We start from the raw sequence: 22,060 nt of genomic DNA, 5'->3' as shown, positions 1-22,060 counted from the left end.
GGTACTGCAATCCATGCTACCTTGATCCAAGATCAGTTCTGATGGAACAGTAATATACTTCCAGGTCGGGATGGTGTGTGACCTGCAAGGAAAGATGTAGGAGGTGGTGTTCCCATTTGTCTACTTGTCCTTGTGGATTTGGAATGTGCTGTCGAGAGAGCCTTGGTTAGCTGCTGCAGTGCATCTTGCAGATGGTATAAACCTACCTTGGTGGATGGGGTGCCAGTTACATGTACTGCTTTGTCTTGGAGTGCAGTTCTGCACGCTGCACTCATCTAGGTTCTAGTGAGGGAGAGGGTGGTGTATGGGTGCCCAGACTAATTCTGGGGTTAAGGTTTCAAATCCCACCATGGCTGCTGGTGGAATTTAAACTCAGTGAAGGATGGTGAGCAGGAAACCATTTGTCATTTTAAAAAACCTGTGACTTCAAACCCACAGCCCTTAACTGCCTCTTGAAATGGTGTGACAGGCCACTTTAGTTCAAGGACAATTTGGGATGGGCAGCAAATGCTTTGTTTGCCAGCAACTCCCAGATCCCCATGGATTTAAAAAAAAAATCCATCTTGTGTTAGAAGGTGAGCCACTTACTACAGGATTTCCAGCCTCTGACTTGCTCTTGTCGCCACAGTATTATGTGACTGATCCAGCTTTGTATGCAGCAACTCCCAGGATCCTGTTTAGAGGGGGAAATTCAGCAATGATAATGCAGTTCCTTTTATAAAGATCCAATGAAACTAAGCATTGTTATTTTTACAGCTTCTAACTTAAAGAACCAGATTAAACGATGTGCTCATTGGATAGTAATCACAAAGATCATCTCCAATCTCCCTCCCTCAGAGAAGCACATCTGGTTCACCTAATGTCCTTTTGAGAAGGAAATCTGCAGTCCTTGCCCAGCCTGGTCTCTGTCTGACTCTAGACCCACAGAAATGTGGTTGACTCTTAACTGACCTCTAAAATGGCTTAGTAATCTTCCAAAGTCACAGATCATAGAATCCCTACAGTGCAGAAGGAGGCCATTCGGCACATGAGTCTGCACTGACCCTCACCGGCTCAGTCTCCCACCCTATCCCCATAACGCCATCTAACCTTTGGACACTAAGGGGCAATTTGTTATGGCCAATCCACCTAACCTTCACATCTTTGGGCTGTATGAGGAAACCGGAGCACCTGGAGGAAACCCACTCAGACTCGGGGGGGGGGGGGGAGGGGATGCAAGCTGACAGTCACCCAAGGCCAGAATTGAACCCGGGTCCCTGGTGCAGTAAGGCAACAGTGCTAACCACTGTGCCACCGTGCTGACATGGGAAATGAAAGAGAAGCATAGAGATACCCTTTGTGAAGACTATTCATTGAGTGTAGCTATCTCCCAAGGTGTACTGCAGCAGTTTACCAAGGCTCCCGTGACGCCTTCCGAACTCACGAGCAGTGCTACTTAGAAGAAGACGTACAGCAGACACATGGGAACACTGCCTCCTACTACTTCCCCTGCAAGTCACACACCATCCTGACTTGGAAGTATGTTACTGCTCCTTCAGAACTGATCTTGGATCTAGTAGCATGAATTACAGCTATTTAAGGGCCAATGGGGATTGGCAATTGGTGAAACTTGTGGATTTGGATTTGTTTTATTGTCACATGCACCGAGGTACTCAGGAAAGTATTGTTCTGCGTACAGTCCAGACAGATCATTCCATACATGAAAAAAAACATAGGACATACATAAACACATAATGTATATACATAGGCACAGGCAACAGCTGAGCATACTGAGTGCAGTACTGCTCAGTAGAGTAGATGCGTGAAGACATCAGTTCAGTGGTAACGGCGGGGAAGAGGCTGCTTTTGAACCTGTTAGTGCGTCCGTATTCTTAGACTTTTCTATTTCCTGCCTGATGGAAGAAATTGGAAGAGTAAATAATCCGAGTGGGAGGGGTCTTTGATTATGCTGCCCGCTTTCCCAAGGCAACGGGAGGTGTAGACAGAAGCGATGGATGGGAGGCGGGTTTGTGTGATGGACTGGGCAGTGTTCACAACTCTCTGTAATTTCTTATGGTGTTGGGATCAGCAGTCATACCAGGCAATGCAGCAAGATAGGATGCTTTCTATGGTGCATCTGTCAAGGTTGGTAAGAGTTAATGTGGACATGCCGAATTTCCTTAGTTTCCTGAGGAAGTATAGGCGCAGTTGTGCTTTCTTGGTCGTAGCGTCGACATGGGTGGACCAGAACAGATTGTTGGTGATGGGCACACCTAGGAATTTGAGGCTGTCAGCCATCTCCACCTTAGCCCCGTTGATGCAGACACGGGTGTGTATCATACCTTGTTTCCTGAAGTCAGTGACCAGCTCTTTAGTTTTGCTGATATTGAGGGAGAGATTGTTGTTGTTACACAACGCTACTGGGCTCTCTATCTCCCTCCTGTACTCTGACTCATCGTTGTTCGAGATCCGACCCACTGCGGTCCCCAACCAATGAGGGAGGCCCTGTGCCGGGCCGGTGCACTGGACATCCAATTAGAGGCTGATTACTCATCAGCAGCGGTGAGTCTGAAAGAGTGGCAAAACTGGTAAAGTACGGCTAAAGCAGGCGCCCGCGAGGCAAGAGAGGCTGCTGAGGTTTGCGAATCAAACCACGAGGTGAGCAAGTCTGCGTCAGATGTCAGTACTAGCGGATCAAGGCCAGCAACAGGTGCGCGAGGTGAGATGCCCTGAATCCAGCCACGAGGATCTGACTAGCGGAGGAGCGGACCCAGGTTCGCAACAGTCACGCGCCAACACCGTGAGGTGAGAGAGAATTGTGGAGGCAGGCTGCCTTGGAAGACCAGACAAGCGAGGTGAGTGAGATTGTGTGAATGGGAGTGAGGAGTGGGGGAGGGAATTGGGTTGTAGACTTACAGGGAGGGAGTGTGTGAAGGCCAGGTTGCATAATGGAAGGAGGGAGAGTTTGTGATGAGGTTGTGGGGTCCACGGGTGTGGAGAGTTTTAGTGGGGGGAAAATGGGCAGAGGAAAGCAGTGTGAGAGTTTGGAATCCATGATCCGAATCACGTCTTCATAGTTAAAAGATGAATCCCATTTTTGCATAGCTTGAACTTGATTTTAAAAACGTGGCATTGAGGTTCCAAAAAAACACCTGCTCCTCTGGACACTTTGTGTTTCTTAAAATCAAGATCAATTTCTTCAGCAGTGTGAAGACTACCAATCTGGCAGTCAAAAATGCAGAAAATTGAAGGTGAGGCAAGAGGACGAAGTATTGAACAGTGCACAAACTGCACTGCATTGATCCTCATCCAAAGTATCGGGAATCATCTGATGACTTGGACTTGATGATTTCTGGAGATCCTACATCGCCTGAGAAAGTTGAACAGGAATTGGACTTTGAAATGGCAATGGAACTACTAGCTATTCCTGATTCTTCTGTCGAAGTGAGGGAAGAAACCTACCCTGAAGATATTGCCTTATGGCCAAAATCTGTTCCACTGGGTATGAAAGAATATTTTGTACTTAAAAAAAAAAACCCAGAAAACATTGGCAATATGAAAAATTTGAGAGAGTTTTGTGATGAGGTCGAAAGCAGGCTGGAAGTCTAAAGTCTAAATCCCTTGGGTGAAGAGATATGGGATGACGGAAATTAAATTGATTGAATTTTTTGTTTGGGAAACCTCTAAAGCTGTTTGCAAATTATTGCTTGACCCGAGTGATGCTGCCAGACAAGGACACTGATGTTGGACTTGGACTCACTGGGCACTTCACTCACGTGAATTTATAGCAACTTCCTTTTGTGAGAGGAAGTAAGGAAATTGACATTTTGTGAAACTGAATGAGACTCTGTGAAATAAACAGAGTGGCAATGTATGCATCTTGTTGTTTGGGTTATTTCCTCCTGCACTGGCCTTTGCTACAGTGATGTAATCATCTGATTTTCTTTCCATTCCATTGCTCATCGGCATGTTCCATGTTTGCTCACCTCAAGATGCACATTGCACCATTGACCATCTTTAACGTCACTCTGACAAGAGGTAAACCTGGATTACAATTCCGCAATTATTCATATAAACATGTATTTACAAGTTTAAAAAGCAGTGATCAATGTGTATATTTTTGGATTTGGGGGCGCGCAGGGTGCAGAAAAGATGAGTGCCAGGCTTCGCGAACTGTATACCTAGCAATGGGCAATTAATGGAACCTCAATGAGCCTTACTACATCACCAGATTGAATTTAATCTGGGGGGGGCGGCATGTTAGCACAGTGCCTGGGTCCCAGGTTCGATTCCCGGCTTGGGTCACTGTCTGTGCGGAGTCTGCATGTTCTCTCTTTGTCTGTGTGGGTTTCCTCCGAGTGCTCCGGTTTCCTCCCACAAGTCCCGAAAGACGTGCTATTAGATAATTTGGATATTCTGAATTTCACTCTGTGTACCCGAACAGGTGGCAAAATGTGGTGACTGGGGGCTTTTCATAGTAACTTCATTGCAGTGTTCATGTAAGCCTACTTGTGGCACTAATAAAGGTTATTATTCTTATGTCCTTTGTTCATCTAAATCACAGGTACTTGGTTGCATATGTGCTCCTTGTTAGATATTATGGTCTGGATTACACTGTCTGAAGGGGTGGTGGAAGAAGATACAATGGTAATTTTCAAAGGGGAATTGGATATATAATTAGAGGAAAGATAAAGGAGGCGAGTGGGACTAATCAAACCAGTCTGATACTGGTCTGATTTTCCTTTTAGCAAGTTTGAATCTTAATTTGGCCAGTGGTTTAAGATTGCTGTTAGAATTTAAGTGCCGTTGTGTCCTCACAGCTGTGGAATAAGTTGAGTAAGTCGACCTTTAGAAGCTTCAAAAAATCTTTTCAGAAATGTGGGTCGACTGAGCATAAAATGTGTCCCACTGGTGTTGGCCCAGGAGGACTCATCTCTGTTCATTGGTCACCTCTTGTGTTATCCTCTTGGCTACATGGCCCGTACTGCCTGCTTGATCTGAGGTGGAATATGGGTAGAAAAATGAAATGGGGGGAGATCTGAAGCTCTGAGCCATGCTTGTGAACTGAATGGGGGTTTTCTGCAGTGCCATCACCCACTCTATGCTTGAATGTAGAGAAGGTTGTATTGTGAGCAGCAAATCTAGTCTATTAATCAATTTATTCAAGTAAATAGCCAGTCCAGTTGGAAAGAGTGTTTCTGCCTTGGACCGTGAGATGCGAGGAGATAAAAGGGCAGGTGTTGTACCCCCTGCGCTTACATAGAAAGATGCAATAGGAAGGGGAGGCCATGCAGAGGATGACTGAGGAGTGGTTGATGGTGTTGAGGATGGAACTTTTTCTTTGGAATGCTGAAAGGGGAGGCCAGGGGAAGATGAGTATGTTGGTGGCAGAAGTGATTGAAATTGTGGGAGTTGGTGGTGTTGAAGGTGATGACAAGTGGGGGAGGGGTACCTTTTTTATTGTGGTTCTGGGAGGGACAGGAAGTGGTGAGAGCAGTACAGGAAATGGGACAAAGATGGTTGAGGGCTCGGTCAATCACAGTGGTGGCGAATTCCCAGCTGAGGTGAAGTGTGACATATCTAAAACACCGCTGGTATGATCCAAACAATTGCGACAGTGATGGAGAAACTGCGGGAAAAGAAACAGCTGTCAGAGTCAGTAGGCTTAGAATGAATATTGGTCAACAGCCTATCCCTAGCAATGGAGACATGGGGCAGGATTTTCCACTTCTGAGACCGGAAGCATGAATAAGGCCATTTCCCGACATTGATTTCCCTAATTCTGAAAGACATCCCATTCACACGGAATTTTCAACTTCCAGAGTCCTAGTAAGCCTGGAGTCCTGACAGCCTCCTCACTCTGCAGGCCCAAGGCGGGGACTGAGGTGGCAGATGCTAAGGCCAGCAAGTTAGAAGGCCCACCTCTCTTCACTCGGACAGGGGCCCAAATCTCTGTCATCGTTAGGGCCCCTACTCCTTACATCGTGTGCTCCCCTTCCCCATAAATGCCGCCATACATCTTCCAAAACCACTTACCCTGTATCCACTATGTACAGAAGCCATAGAATAACACTGGGAAGCGTTTCAAAGACTTCAAGAAATGAAAGAAAATCAGACATTCAAACCCTAGTTGGAATAAAAGCCCCTCTAAAAATTCATAAAAAGCTATTTATCGAGCACAACCATTGAATAATAATCATCTTTATTGTTGTCACAAGTAGGCTTATATTAATGCTGAAGTGAAGTTACTGTGAAAATCCCCTAGTCGTCACACTATGGCGCCGATTGGGGTACACACAGGAAAAATTCAGAATGTCCAATTCACCTAACAGCACGTCTTTCGGGACTTGTCCGAGGAAACCAGAGCACCCGGAGGAATCCCACGCAGACACGGGGAGAACGTGCAGACACTGCACAGACAGTGACCCAAGCGGGAATCGAACCTGGGACCCTGGTGATGTGAAGCAACAGAGCTAACCACGTGCTACCATGCCACCCATTACAATCTCCCCTTGTAAAAACACACTCTCATCACAAGATGGAAGCAAAGTTGATTCTGTTGTTATTGAATTCAAATCCGACCCCCTGTTTGGCCATCCCATTGAGGGAGGCAAACAACAGATTGGCATTTAATTCTGACTTGATATTCTTTACCAGACTTTGTTTTGTAGGAAAATCCTTCACAACAGACGTTTTCAAACCCGCGGGCAGGTTTTGGGAGGGTCGCGGTGTTCCCGATCGCAGGAGGAATGGCAAACGTCTGAGACCGGCTTTTAAAAATGCCGTCCATGACTGGCTTTTGAGATTACTGGACATCCTGCGCATGCATGACGGACCAAGCAGTGCGCAGGCCCAGGGCCCAGTGGGTTGGACCACTTCCTCCTGATGTCAGCACGCTGATCAGGCCCAGTTTTCTTTTCAGCAAATTACCTGAGTCCTCCCACCTTGAAGCGGCGGCAGAGAGCAGGTTACGCGCCCCTTATGCTGATGTCACGTGTTCTGGGCACAAGAGAGATTCCTCCATTTTGCAGCTGCCAGCTGTGCTGGTGTGAACTCCAGGATCTGTGGTGAACAACCCATGAAGAAGAAGCTGAAAACAGAAACAAAGCAGCATAAAGATTGAGGTACGGTTTATTAATTATGCCACTGCAAATCAGGATTCAAAGTTTATGTGCGTTATATGTAGAGAAGCACTGGAAAATGCAAGTTTCAAATCCTCAAAACAAGACATTTGAAGACTAAACATGGCGAGTTTGAGGAGAAACAGCTCTTGATTTTTTTCAATGGATGCAGTGAGATCTTCAATCATTAGCTGAAGGCATTATCAGAAATGTAACATTGAATAACAAAGCAAGTGAGATAGTGAGGATCAAGCAGGCTGACCTGTCGCATGAAAGGTAAGTGAGAATGGTGGATTGCAAAGATCGGCCGGCATGGGTCCCAAAGGATGGCTGGTTGGTACAAATGGGTCCCGGCCAAAAATGTTAGAAAAAACACCGCTTTACGATACATCAGCTTGGTTCAGTTGGACACCTTTTCCAACCGAGGCAGAAGGCTGTGGTTTTCAACACATATGGTGTTCTTTGTGCTATCTTTCAGACCACGTGTTAACCAAAGCCTCTGTCTGCCTGTTCAGATGTCTGCAAAAGAAACCTTAATACTATACAATAAAGCACAGCGAGTCCTCTTACTATCCAGACCAATATTCATTCTTCAATTGAAACCAAAAAACATACAAAACCAATCCTCCATCTCAATTGCTGATGGTGGGACTTTGCTATGTGCAAATTGTTGCTATATATGCCATATAAGAATAGGGACTACAGTAATAATTGAATATGAAGCATTTGAGCATTCCTGAGGATGTGAACAGTCACTATAATGTTTTTCTCTTCGTCCTCACTGACCTGATTATTGTACCCATTTCTGCAACAGAAATGCTTCATAATATAGTTTATAGACTCTATAAAAGGCAAGTTCAAATAATGTTCACTGAACAATCAGCATTAAACCTTTGCCTCTCTCTCTCTTGGAAACTTAATCTTTTCATGTTGGCAGTTTGCAGAAGATATTTTTAACAGTGGGTTTAACACAATCATGTCGGGTCTATTGATGGAAACCAGTGATTTCCGTTCCTGTTTTCACAGTAAAAGGTAACAAAATACCTCACGTGGTGCATCCCTTCAGAAATAAATGCATTTCCATGTTACTGTGTAGGAAATCCCCAAAACGAAAATACTTGGGATTTGTTCAAAATGAATACGTTATACAAATTGGTGGGATGGAGAGAGGGAGGTATCGGACTGGTGTCAGAAATTGGCAAGAGGGCTGGCCATGCTGGGAACACGCGCTTGATCATGAGGCCAAGAGTCAAAGCAAAGAAGGTCTCATCTCCTCCAATTAAAGCCCCAGAGGCCAATTAATACCCGGACAAATTCATGACATGCAGCCGTCTGTCCTGGGAGGGGTTTTGAGGTAAACTGGGCAGAGGTGAGAGTCTGGGCAGGCAGCCGCTCACTGTATTGCTGGTACTAGCTTTCAAAAGAATGCTTGCCGATCCATCGGGAGTGTTAAGTGATACCTTTTTTAAAAAAAACACTCGTTAGGCCAATATAAAGCCAGAAAAACTGCATGGAACATGAGCTTCACCCACTGTAGTGGGGTACTACTATAGAATTGAGGCCCATGCTCGGAATATTCAAGGTTTAGGTTGGTTTAGGTGGGGCACTGGGCACGCAGAGCTCACTGTCAATATCTAGGTGAGATTGGGGGTAACTGATTGTGTCTGCAAATTGGTAGCCTCTCCAAAGCCCAGAACTTTATTTTTGTTTTCCAAGAAATGAGCGATGGAACTATGGGTGCGATCGAACCATGTCACATAGCGAGTGCATTTAGCCACCTGTCTCCTGGCACTCATAATGAGAAACACAACGAGGCGCTGCGTAGTGTGTCCCAGTCACCGGTGGGCATTGCCAGGGCACTCCAGAGCATGTCCCAGTCGCCAGTGGGCATTGCTGGGGCACTCCAGAGCATGTCCAAGTCACTGAGGAGCATCAGAAAGTGTTGACACCGTGCTGCAGACATTGGGGAGCCGCCAGGGCAGGTAGAACTAGATGACACAGGCAGCCAGGCTTCGATACAGCTGCCCCTCCATCCTGAGGTGAACCCCAGGGCTCTATGGGCACCAACTGGGAAGAGGGGGCACTGTGTGGCAACAGCGGCCACCAACCCCTGAGACCCACCCCTGACAGCGGCGCATCTCGGAGTCAGCACCCAGAGCAGGGTGGCAAGGTGGAGCATGTGCTGCCAGCTCTCAGAGAGTTATCATCATCCTGCCGCCTTCGACAATGACCCGCTGACAGTGTCGACAGAGTCCTATCTCCCTGGAGTGATGTTACACAGACCCTGGGAGGGTGGAACAGAATTGGGGTAAGGAAGAGAAAATGGGGAAGGCTGGGGGAGGGGGGAATGATGGATGAGGCCATGCCCTATGTGAAGCAAGCGAGGATGAGGGCCTCTGGGCTTGTCAGACCCTCGCCGCTACCACCTGACCTGTCCTGCGGGTCCTCCCCAGACACGTCCTCCGGTCCCTCCTTGTCCGGTGGTGCCTACTTGGAGGTGGTCACATGTTCCTCCACCTCCATATTGTCTTGCTGCTGTGCCAGGTTGTGGAGGACAGAGCAGACCACCACAAAGCGGATGATCCTCCGAGGGTGTACTGTAGTGCCCCACCGGAGCTGTTGAGGTATCGGAACTGGATTTTGAGGAGACCGATGCACCGCTCAATGACACGACAAGGCCCACGTGGCCACTGGGCTTACAGGTCTCTGCATCGGTGATCGGCCTCCATACTGGTGTCATTAGCCAGGTCCTCGGTGGGTACCTCTAACCCTCCAAGAACCAACCGGCAATCCTGGGGTGGTCCTCAAGAGGCCCGGGATGTCCGACTGCCCCAGGATGCACACTTCCTTGGAAGTATGCACACATGTGCATGAGCTTCATGTGGTGGTTGCGCAAGAGCTGGATGTTCAGGGAGTAGAACCCCCTTCCTGTTGATGGAGGGCACTCCCTGATAGCCTAATGAGTGGACGGCAATATGTGTGTCATCCACTCCCCCTGGACTTGGGGCGTCCCATCGATGCCGGAGAATCCTGCTGCCCGTACATCCTGTTGGGCCTGCTCCATGTCAAAGTTCACATAGTTAGCTGCCCTTGCAAACAGGGCATTGATGACCTCACGGATGCACTTGTGTGCTGTAGTTTCAGATTCCACACTGTCCCCATTCTAGCCCTGGAATGATCCTGAGGCGTAAGAATGTCAGGGCTGTGGTGACCTTGATGGCCACCGGGGGGGTGGGTATCCTCCTCAGGTGCCAAGTCCACAAGGACGTGGCACAGGTCCATCCTGTGTAATATCTAATAATAATAATAATCGCTTATTGTCACAAGTAGGCTTCAGTGAAGTTACTGTGAAAAGCCCCTAGTCGTCACATTCTGGCGCCTGTTCGGGGAGGCCGTTACGGGAATTGAACCCGCGCTGCTGCCATTGTTCTGCATTACAAGCCAGCTGTCTAGCCCACTGTGCTAAATCACCCCTCTAGAGAATTGGAGAGTGTGTGAGACTGACAACCAGCAGCGTCGTCCACCATGGCCCCCCCTCCAATCCCTGGCCATCTGGTACACCCTGTGCCCCTGACACCCGCATGTAACGTTAGCTGGACTGGGCGCTGGTCCCCTTCCCAGTGCACACCCACCTCAATCGCCGGAAAGTCCCCGATGCAAGGACCCAGCCTTTGGATGTTCGTATGTTGGTCGCTATGTCCATGGTGTTGCCCCCTACAGTGTTCAGGCACAGTGTCGCGACATCACAGTCTGAATGGGATGCTAGGCGATAACTTCTGCATGCAACATGGCATGTTCACTCATTGGAATCCACTTAGTAGCTTAGAATTGCACACTTAACTACGTTTGCCAATTATCCTTTAGCCGCGTGGAGGGTACGTGGTCAGCAGTGGGAGTTATGACTGGTCGGTGGTGCAGACAGGCAGGGGTTGAGATTGCACCTGTAATGGGAACATATGATCCAGGGGCTGGCATGTCCCCCCTCCCCCTGGTCGGGCCCTGACCCTTGGCAGTGCCATTCTGACACCTGGGCACCCTCGCCCTGGTGATGCTCCTGCTGGCTTGGTAGGGCCCCCTGGGCTCCATGGCAGTGCCAAAAGATGAGGGCCTGAGGGCCACCCTGCACTATCCTCTTTGGAGTGAGTTAGCAGATCTCAACATGGAAGACAATGGCACCACAGGAGTCTTAGTACTCTCGGCCTGGAGAAGGCCACATCAGCCAGGATTCCCCACTTTAAAGTCTATCTCCGTGGACCTTAAATGAGATGTGACCCATATCTAACTGCAATGCTTGACATTGATTAATGGCCATCTGGCAATCCCTGCCTAGATTCCTATATCGGGAATAACCATCTGGGCTAATTATTGGATTGAGCACTGGTGTAAATGTACCTTCGCTCAGTTGGTTGGATGGCTGATTTGTGATGTGGAGTGTCGTCAACAGCGCAGGTTCAATTCCCGTTGAGGTTATCCACGAGGGCCCCACCTTCTCAAACTTTCCCTTGCCTGAGATATGGTGCCCTCAGTGTGGCACAGTGGTTAGCACCGCTGCCTCAGAGTGCCATGGACCTGGGTTCAATTCTGGCCTTGGTGACTGTGTGGAGTTTGCACCTCCTCCCCATGGTCTGCTTCGGTTTCCTCCCACAGTCCAAAGATGTGCAGGTTAGGTGAAGTGGCCATGCTAAATTGCCCTTCGTGTCCAAAGGTTAGGGATTATGGGGATGGGGTGGGGGAGTGGGTCTAGGTCAGGCCTTGGTTGGTTCAGATGCGATGGGCCGAATGACCTCCTGCACTGTAGGGATTTTATTCCGCAAGAAAAAATAGCGCTCCCTGTCAAAGGGAGGAGCGTCCTATGGGACTGTGGCAATTTTCATTTCACCTCAAAATACCAACCCCATGAAGAGGGGAGAGGACAAAGAGGTAGGAAGCAGCATATCCATTTTGTGATCTGTTTGACGTGAAAGAATAAAACTGTACAGGTCAACTACAAAATGCACCTTGACCAGGTCTCGTTCTGGAATATTGCTAAAATACACTGCCAGAGGAGAGATCAGTGTTTGTAAGTCAAGGAAGTATTTGTTCAGTAAACTGCCATCTCTGGCTATCTTCCAACCAGTTCCCTTCAAGAGCAAGAGTAACAATGGATCCCAGTGCACTGACTATAAGAATCATAGCATTCTCACAAAGGAGGCCATTCAGCCTATTGTGGTTATGCCAGCTCTTTGAAAGAGCTTCCTAAATAGTACCACTTCCCTGCTGTTTCCATATTCCCTGCAAAATCTTCTTTGACAGGTATTCCCTTTGAAAGTTACCACCTAATCCGCCTCCATCACCTTTTTCAAGCAGCACATGCTGGATCACTGTGCGGAAAATCATTCTGCCAGTTATCAAGCCTCCTGTCACATATACTTGCATAGTTTAAATGGCTGCCTATGTCATTTTATTGTGTGTTATACTCACTGTAACAGAACATTCACAATAATCCAAGTGAGCACTCTGCTACCTCTTTGCGATTACACCAGTGAAATTCTCTTTTGTGGATTGACTACCCTTCTAATTTTTCATGGGTGACGCCACTTATTTGTCCATGGAATGTGAGCACCACTGACCAGGTCAGCATTTATCACCCATCTCTAATTGCCCTTTCAGGAGGTGATGGTGCACTATCTTCTTGAAATGCTGCTGTCCATGTGGTGTATGTGCATACATTCGGTGTTGTTTGGGAGGGAATTCCAGGACATTGACCCAGCATCATTGCCTCTGCTGTTGCTGTGTCCGCTGCCTTCAGCTGCATTAATATCAAATAGAGCGAATCAAATTGGCATCAGTGAATTCCATCTCTACATACGTCTTAAAGATGGCACAAGTCTCTTTTGGAATAGAGCACTGTCCAAATGTTCAAGGGCTTGGAGCTGGATCCACATCTAGGATGAAACTGACAGAATGAAAGTTGTTTTTCTCCACTTTTGGCTGTCAGGGCCTAATGGAAAATATGTTTGTGCCTGAACTTCAATCGATTTGCGATGCAAACCTGCACTTGCAGCACAAAATCTGCGCCTTAATTTATTACTAATTGGCAGTCCTCATTCTGGGGAGGCCACAGGTGGGTAGTGTGGGAAATGGAAAGTTGCCAACTGCTCCAGTAGGCCATGCTCCTCCGAGAGGCTAGTTTTGGGGGACATTGTTGGCAGAGTATACAGTGCTTCTGCTGTGCATCTTACCGGTGCTAAAGCCAACCTGGGTAGATTTGATGCTGACAGAGGTTGCCGAGAAAGCAATTCATAGGATCATAGAATTTACAGTGCAGAAGGAGGCCATTCGGCCCATCGAGTCTGCACCGGCTCTTGGAAAGAGCACCTTACCCAAGGCCACTCACCCACCCTATCCCCATAACCCAGTAACCCAACACTAAGGCCAATTTTGGATACTAAGGGCAATCTATCATGGCCAATCCACCTAACCCGCCATCTTTGGACTGTAGGAGGAAACCGGAGCACCCGGAGGAAACCCACGCACACACCGGGAGGATATGCAGACTCCGCACAGACAGTGACCCAAGCCGGAATCGAACCTGGGACCCTGGAGCTGTGAAGCAATTGTGCTATCCACAATGCCACCGTGCTGCCCAATTCTTCATTTCCTCAGCATCAATGTCCCTCCCACTTGACGGGAAACGAAGAGACAAAAAGAAAACGAGTTCCGTAAGAAAATTTCAGCCAATGAAATACCGACTTCAGCTTCAACAAAATCTGCCAGCAAAATTGCTGAAAATGCAAAGATAAGTTTTCAGTTTCATGGGTTACGTTAGCGTGTTAAAGTGCAGGGAAGTGTTAAATTCATTTATATTTAGTCAGGTTTGGATTGGTCTAAGGCGGTCATCTTTTTAACAAAGAAATACTGCTGTCAAGAGTTAAATAGAAAGAATGTGTTCGAAGCCATCCTCGTCCCTTCTTGCTCCTGCAAGCTTAATGGATTTTAAATGGCCCAACATCACAATCCCAGGAGATGTTGGTCCAGATGGTCTGTAAGTGCAATAGGAAGTAGCAGAACATCATAGATTAAGAGATAGTCACGTCCACTTGTATATTTAGTGGAAGTCGATACTACAAAATTATAGTGTTTATTCATTGCTACTCTGTAACAAGTCAGCGATGTTCTGAACTTCTCAGTTCATTTGCTGAGCAATTATCAAAATACCTGTGTGTGACATAGGAACAAGCCAATTGTAAATTGTCTCTTAAAGAAATCATTGTTTTCCCAAAAGGAAAAAACAGTAAAAACTGGGAAATAAGAATAGTGGTCTGAACTGTTTTTTTTCCTTCTGGGTTGGAGTTTTTAAGAGAAGACACTGGAAAATAATTTGCGTGATTATAAGCTCTTAAACAATCAGACACAGCATTATATGTTTGTGGGGTGCAATAATGAAGTTGTCTTTTTTTTTAGCTGAAGCTGCAGTTTTGGGTGAGAGCTCTAAAAGTGAGGTCTCCGATCGATCAATCTTTATTGAACGTGTCTGACCCTGTCATGAGCACATTTCCTGTCATCTAAGCAAATGCTGAGTGTCTTCAAAAGGTTTTTGTTTAGATTTTGCCTCCCTCCCACACACCACCCTATGGATTTGATTGATTGAAGTAGATGGTGAATGAATAAGATTTCTTCTGGGAGGCGTAAATTAAATCGTGAAGTTGGCGGGACCGGGGGGGGAATTGGCGAATTGAGTTGACTCATTCAAGTTTTCGATTTAAAAAAAGGAAAATGAAAGGAATAATTATATTTGTTATGGAAAAATACAAAAAAAAATTCAATGCCACATTTGTGCAGATTGATGGACAGACTCAGCTACATGCCAAAAATGCTCATCAAGCTGGTACTTAGTTACAGCATATAATCATGTTTCAGGACGAGAGATTCTTGAGGCGCAGTCAAAATGGGTTTGAATCAAATCTCATTAATTCAAGAATCTGCAGCAAACCTCATGTCTGTTCAGCCAAGAGTCCTTTTTTATGGGGCGGCACACTGGGTACCAGGAACCAGGTTCGATTCTGGCCTCGGGTGACTGTTCTCCCCATGTCTGCGTGGCTTTCTCCGGGTGCAACAGTGTACAAAGATGTGCAGGTTCGGTGGGGTTACGGAGGTAGGCAGGGACTGGGCCTAGTTATTGGAGGGTCTGTGCAGATATAATGGGCCGAATGGCTGTCCTTCTGCACTGTATGGAATCTATGGAAATCTTTGAAATTATTATTTCATCCTCCTGCCCCTTTATTATTGAATATTTGTTTGTGCAATCCTCTTAACGTCCCTCCCATCAACTTTGACGATGCTCAGATTGAAGAACAAGCCTGCATTGAACTGTCAGGAATCTAGATTCAAAGTGAATCTCAAATGGGATTACCAAGTGAGTGAAATGAGTTATGAGCAGGTGAGAAGGGGTGAAGTGGCTTTCCACTACTTTCCAACCTCCTTGGTTAGTCACAAGAAAAAGGATTTAAGTTTATTTTTCATGAGGGTATGCACTTTTCCAAATCTTGAGTATAGTTTACTATTTAAGCTGTGAGCAATAAGAAGACAATCAAAATAAGGTTTTCTTGAGACAAGGAAAGAGCATGGGCGGCTCATGCCGGAATCGGGAAACGTGATTGGGCGGAGATTTGGTTTTGATTCCAAAATCGTGCGGGCGCAAATTTCACGCCAAATCACATTTCTCAGGTACCTCGACAGCAGCGTCCGTCCAGAACGCACGTACAGTAAACGCCGTTTGCATATCATTAACGGGCCTGAACCGGTATTCTCCTGGACCTCTGTGATGCTCCACCTCCACTGGAGCGAATTCCCACCGGTGAGGTTCGCTTGTGCATTTAAAAATTGTGAAACAGGCGCTGTGGCTGCTGAGGGAGAGAGAGAGGGAGTACGGAAATAGTTTGCTGACAGTCACGTACCTGGCCACGGGGCACGGTTTTTCTTCATCTTTGATCCGTAAGTTCTAAATGTTGCAGTCAATTTTCGATTAGCTGATTTTTTTTTTTTGATGCCGTCAGACGTGGAAAATGTTACCAGCAAACCAAGATCTCGTAATAATTGTAAGTATTTGGTAAGTTGGCATCTCAAACCAGGCGACATGCTTATTCCAAAAGAATGCTTCCTGTTCTTCCCTTGCATCTGCGAGTGAGAGAGTGAGTGACTGCATGAGCACCCTCCAACATGGAGGAACACAACCCTTGGGTACTGGATGGAGGCTGCCTCCGACTTCCCTTCTCCTGCCAGCTGGGCTGCCCATTCCTTGAACTTCCTGAGGTATCTTTCTCATACTTGCAGTTTAACAAACAACCCACTGGATTGTGTGTGAGGGTAATTGATGCACTGCAGGTTGTCCAGAATGTTTCTGGGGCAGCGCCCTCCAGACCAGTGAGCCCAGACATATAGGGAGGATAAGGCTCCATATAGCAACACATTAGCAACACTTGCTAGTTCCTGCCCCCCCCTCCCTTCTCTCTGACAGCATCTGAACTTTTATGGAAGGGTCAGCGACCCACTGTGGGACCCTCCACCTGCAAACTAGCTGTGGGGCCGTGAGGCATCACCTCATCACATTGAGTAGCTCTTGTTTGCATGAGCTGCACAAGATGGTGTCCTTGACACCGAGGCCCATGTCCTCTCTGCCATTCAGTAGGTGAGTGTGAGCAGTGGAGGGTTCACTTATCCTGATGGAGCGAATTAAATCAATGGCCGCGATCTAACGGAAAGATTTCAGACAGGTTTGGCCAGGAGTTCCTCCCCGGTTCTGTCGCTGACTTCCCACTCCTATCTAACCACACTTCTTGGGTCTTGGGGAATTTCTCTCCCAGCTAGCCCACACTGGGAGGAAAAAGCGCCGCGGTGCAACATGGCCGGTAACTGCTGGGAGACCCGCTCCCAGGATCTACGCGGCTCGCCATGACTCACGAGACATTGGGAGGTGACCTAGTCCCCTTGTGAGCGGGATGACATTTTGGGAAATCTGCATATTGGAACGAGACAGCTACTGTAATGTGCAGTTCCCTGAGGTAATCAAGGCGTTGGGATCTGTCCATTTTGCCTTGCAGACCTTGGGTGAGTGCTGTTCATTACTGGTCTCCACAATAGGGAACAGATGAAATGGAACTCGTGGCAGCTTCCCAGGGAGTTGGAGGCCCCCAGGTGCATGCCCTCTGGGCAGCATGGTACCCTGGCACAGCTGGTGCTACCTGGGCTCCTTGGGAATGCCAGCCTGGTGACCTGGCAGTGCCACCTAGATGCCAACCTGGCACTACAATGGTGCCAAGGTGGCATTGCCAGATAGCTGCGGCAAGGTGCCAAGCTGGCATTTGTGCGGCGGTGATCGGGCTGAGTTGTGGGGGGGGGGGGGAGAGAGGGGCTCTGGTGACCCCCCCCCTTAGTGAGTTGGGGCGGGAGGTGGTTTTGGGGGTCATGTTGGGGTCTCGAGATCGGGATGCCGTTTTTAAATGCTGTCCTTATCTCTCCTTGCACTGAGGAGTTTTGGCGAGCGGGGCTCCCCATGTTGGAAATGGGACTAACTGCAGCCTCGGCCGTGCGTTCCCCACTGAGGCCCTCTAACCGGAGTCGCGTTAGATTGCGTTGTACTTCTCGGAACTGCAAGTGCCGGGAAACAAGCGCTAAATGTGCTCGCTATGGGACAAAGTTCCTATCTGGTTCAATCGTGCCCTTAAAATTATTTTCTTCACTGGGGAGCTGAATTCACTATTCAGACCAGCTGCTCCGAGATCAGGCTACCATTTTGAAACAGTGCCCACACCTCTAAGTGATTGAGGGTCCCACACACCCACCACCCAAGGGCAATGTGACCCCACACATACATGGGCACCACCCCACAAGTGAGAACACCCCGCTATGGGGTCACTGAGGGTCTTGACCCTGGTAGTGCTCCTTTCAACATGGCAGTGGCATCTGGGTACCTTGGATGTGCCATGGTGGCAGTGCCAAGGTGCCAGGGAGAGGCAGGGGGCCACCCTGCCCTGTCCACCCAGGGGGCTCCAATGTCCCACCCCCGCATCCCGGTGCCGTTCTGCCTAGTCCAGGTTACTGTGGACCAGTACTAACTGGCGCCTGGCTGAGGTCTCCCTGGGGAGGCCGATACATGCCAGGAGCAGGTTAGATCCAGTGTCAACGTGCAAGACTGGGTCGTGCCCATTTTGGGTGGCACCAGATCACGACACCTCGCGAGACCTGGTTAGATCTCGCAAGGCACAACGGCTGTCAGGAAGCCTGCGTGAAGTTTCTCCTGGCATCTACCAGCCGGGTGGCGCTCCTGATCGGATGGGACGTGGCCTGTAGATCGCACCCATGATCTAGTTCTTGCACTGCAGGGTAGTCCTCTGATGGAAGCTGTGGGCACTGACCACCCTGGAGACTTCCTCCCTCCCATGCTGGGTTGGTCAGACGGTTTGCTGCCCTCCTTCCATCCTCTGGGTAGAGGATGCTCCTCCTGGCTTCCACTGCATTGAGCAGGATTCCACAGACGCGTCTCTGAATTTCCTGACCGGAACTCCCCATAATCAGTGGGCTGTCTCTTTTTTTTTAATATATTTTTTTCCAAACTTATACAAAAGGTTACAAAACATAAACAATTCGGGGAACAAACTCCCCAAACACATTTTCCCCACCCCCTCGTGACAAACAGCTTCTCAAACAAGCAGTGTCCACTACTGAGCTCTGGTGCTGCCAGGATTGATGGATCTGGCAGCCAGTCAGATTGGTCAGTAACTCCTGAGAGCAGGACTTTCTCTCACTGAGGGGCGGAAATCTCAGTGAACAATATAACCTGCCCTTGGTGTGTTATGTCTGCAAACGGGCTTCCTCAGCAAGCAAGTCAGACACAGAAGGCAAAAAAAAGTTTGACCCAGTATTCTTATTTCCCTGCTTTACTGGTGTTCCATTTTAAGTATAAAAGACCAGTTCAGATCAGTAATCTTATTTCCCCGTTTTACTGATTTTTCTTGTTTTGTTTCACCCTTGATACAGCATATTTAATATTTCTATGGCTACATGGGAAATCCAATAACAAAAGTAATTGTGGCCGGAGGGTGTTTCCATGAGGGATGGGATAGGTTGTTACATGGGAGGGATGGAATAAACGCGATGGGGATAGGATGAGAGGCATGGCATAAGAGTAGGGCATGGGATAGATGGATGAGATGATGGAATTGGTTAGGTGTGGCAAAATGGCAGGGACAATTCTTTGGTTTAACTTGTTATTCCAAATCTCTTTGTGTGCTGACAATGAAGATTCAGTAGATTTAAATGAAAAAATGTTAGAAAAACAGTCAGTGTTGATTCTGTTGCTGAAGAAGACCCATACCCTTCAGAGATTCTGTACAAGTTTCTACGCCGCCTAACTCGAATGAGCATGCCACCAAAACACACTTAAACTAAGGAAGGAGCAGTAATAATGTTGCTACAAAACTCGAAACCTAAACAAAAACTAGGGCCGGAATTCTCCGTCCATCCACGTCAACGGGTTTCTCTGTTCCCGCTGCAGTGAATAGAGTTTTGGATGAGCAAGGGGTGAACTCAAATAGGTAAATCCTGGCCAAGGGGCTGGATTTTCATGTTGGAGGTGGAAACCGGGAGATATGAATTGGCCCTTCATCGTGATTTCACCTCCACCCCCCTTCCCCCAGTCTTGAGATTTACGGCAGGTGGAATCCTCCAGGGTTTCATCCCCTGATTGGCCTGGAGGTGGGGGTGGAGGCGTGCCTAGTCCTGCACTGGCAAATTAAAAGGCCTACCTCTGTAACCAAAAAGCATCGGCACAGTGCTCCCGAAGCACCAGCAGCTCTGCTATATACAGTTGAACTTTCTGACCACTTTTTAAACTTCCCCTCAACCCTTCACTCCCCTCACCATCTTAGCTTTGCCCTCCTAGCACATTTTCCACTTATTGTAACAGTTGAAAACCATTAAATTGCCCATAAAACTCCCTAAGTTAACAGACTTCCAGCCTTGCTACCTCAATGGATGGTCAACTGAATACATAAAATCAATGGGGAAAAAATACACTTGGTTGTCATACTAGGCTGTCCTTTTGAAAATGTGAAATACTCTTTTTATTCATTAGATAAACTCAGCTGAAAACTTATCCACATTTACAATGTTGATCTTTTACTTGACAACTTTTTTCCAGTTGGCAGAACTAAGAATCTTGCAAAGGCATTGTTTGAGTGGTAATTTCATCTTCCAGCTGTATCACTGGAATAACTCCATCACCTTACTGAACACAGATATACTTCATGATGCAGTGTGAACTGGAAAGGGGGGGGGGGGAACATTTCCTTTATCTTTTAACCCTTCCCTTCACCAACCCTTGGTTAAACCCTCCATTGGTCTGGTGTAAACCCTTGGCCTCCTCCAAGAAAATTCAAAAACTTAAAACTTATATTGAGCCCACAACACTATCACTTTCATCCTGCGTTGGTGTGGGCGGGTTGATTTCCCCCACCCTTGTAAAAATGGGGGGGGGAGGGGGGGGCAGGACCTCGGGTCACCCGGTCCTGCCTCCATTAATTCCAGCAAGGTCTTGAACAACAGACCTTGCATCTTGGAACAAGCCGTTTGGAAGCTGTTTTAGGTGATGGTAGGTTCTAATGGGCAGAGTTTCATTTCATTCAGTTTGTGGGAACAGTGGGGGCGATTCTCCGATATTGAGGCCAAGTGTTCGCGCCATCTTGAACGCCGTAGCGTTTCACGACGGCGCAAACAGGGCCTGGACACGACCATGGGGGCCAGCACGGCGCTGGAGCGGTTCACGCCGCTCCAGCATCCGCACCGCGCCATCCCGCGCATGCGCAGTTGGGGCAGCCCAATCCTGCGCATGCGCAGTTGGGCTGCGCCATCCTGCACATGCGCGGGCAACGTCTCACGCACGCCGGCCTCTCACCAACATGGAGGCGGTGTTCTGGGGCCGCGCGGAAAGAGGTAGGCACGGGGGGGAGAGGCCGGCCCGCCGATCGGTGGACCCCGATCGTGGGCCAGACCCCATCGGAGGCCACCCCGGTGAAGGAGCCCCCCCCCCCCCCCCACAGGCCCCCTCCCCCCCAACATTCCCACAGAGTTCCCGCTGGCAGTGACCAGGGGTGGCCGGCGCCGGCGGGAACCTTTCGTGTCGTAGCGGCCGCTAGGCCCATCCGGCCGGAGAATCACTGCTCGCTGGTGCAAATCGCGTGCCGCTGGTCTCTGGGGGGTGGGAGAATTGCGTGCGGGGGTCGGGGCGCCGTGGCGCGATTCGTGCGGCGCCCCGGCGATTCTCCCACTCGCCGTGGGGGGGGGTGGAGAATAGCGCCCAGTGTGTCCATTTCTCGAATAATGTTGAGCCCAACAGATGTAAACCTGCTTTTTCAACTCTGGAGACAATAGTTCTCCATTAAACGTTCATATTCCAAACTATACAAGTCACAAGGTCAGACACACAACGCAATTCCTATTTATATTCCTAGGCCTGTTTTTTTTACACACGGACAGCTTTATGCAGCTTTTTCCAGAGTGTAATGTTAATTATCAAGTCTTTGGTGAAAGAATAAAGAGAAATCCTGTATTTATTGTTACAATAAAGATACTAATTTGATAGAAAATGTTTTGCAGATCTCTGCTAGTATTAAATATTACAATTTTCCATTTTTAAGTGTATCGTGACTAGTTTTGGTACGTTACAACAGTGTCTGTCTTAACTTCAAAAGTTTGTTGTTCATAAAGTGTTTTGGATTGTGCAAAGTCTATGAAAGACACAATATAAATGCAATCAATTTCTCCCTTTGGAGAAAGCCAGAATCCTTAAACTGCTTGGCTTCTCAGTATTATTAAATGTAGCGTGTAAATCTATCTATAGGTTAAATCAAGTTCTTCCCTTCTTGTTTAAATACAGTACTACACCAGGAATTTCCTTTGGGTTTGACCTGCTGAGCTGCTGTGGC

At 47.9% G+C, this 22,060-nt stretch overlaps 1 protein-coding gene across 3 annotated transcripts in view; it reads left to right on the top strand.

The window, feature by feature from the left end:
- The window catches only part of lpar4 (lysophosphatidic acid receptor 4), a 47,717-nt gene that overhangs the window by 21,263 nt on the left and 4,394 nt on the right, over positions 1-22,060 (top strand). The window contains exons 1-2 of one of the 3 annotated variants that reach the window (XM_072505157.1): positions 3,903-4,017; positions 6,902-7,103. The exons of the other annotated variants lie outside the window; for them this stretch is intronic. The gene's annotated coding sequence lies outside the window, so the exon portion shown is untranslated. Of the gene's footprint in view, positions 1-3,902; positions 4,018-6,901; positions 7,104-22,060 lie in introns of those variants that run through there. 3 annotated transcript variants of the gene reach the window in all.

The sequence above is a fragment of the Scyliorhinus torazame genome, chromosome 5 (assembly GCF_047496885.1).
Source record: "Scyliorhinus torazame isolate Kashiwa2021f chromosome 5, sScyTor2.1, whole genome shotgun sequence".
Taxonomy (NCBI): domain Eukaryota; kingdom Metazoa; phylum Chordata; class Chondrichthyes; order Carcharhiniformes; family Scyliorhinidae; genus Scyliorhinus; species Scyliorhinus torazame.
Note: the sequence above shows the minus strand (reverse complement) of the source record. Positions and strands in the feature narration are given on the sequence as shown.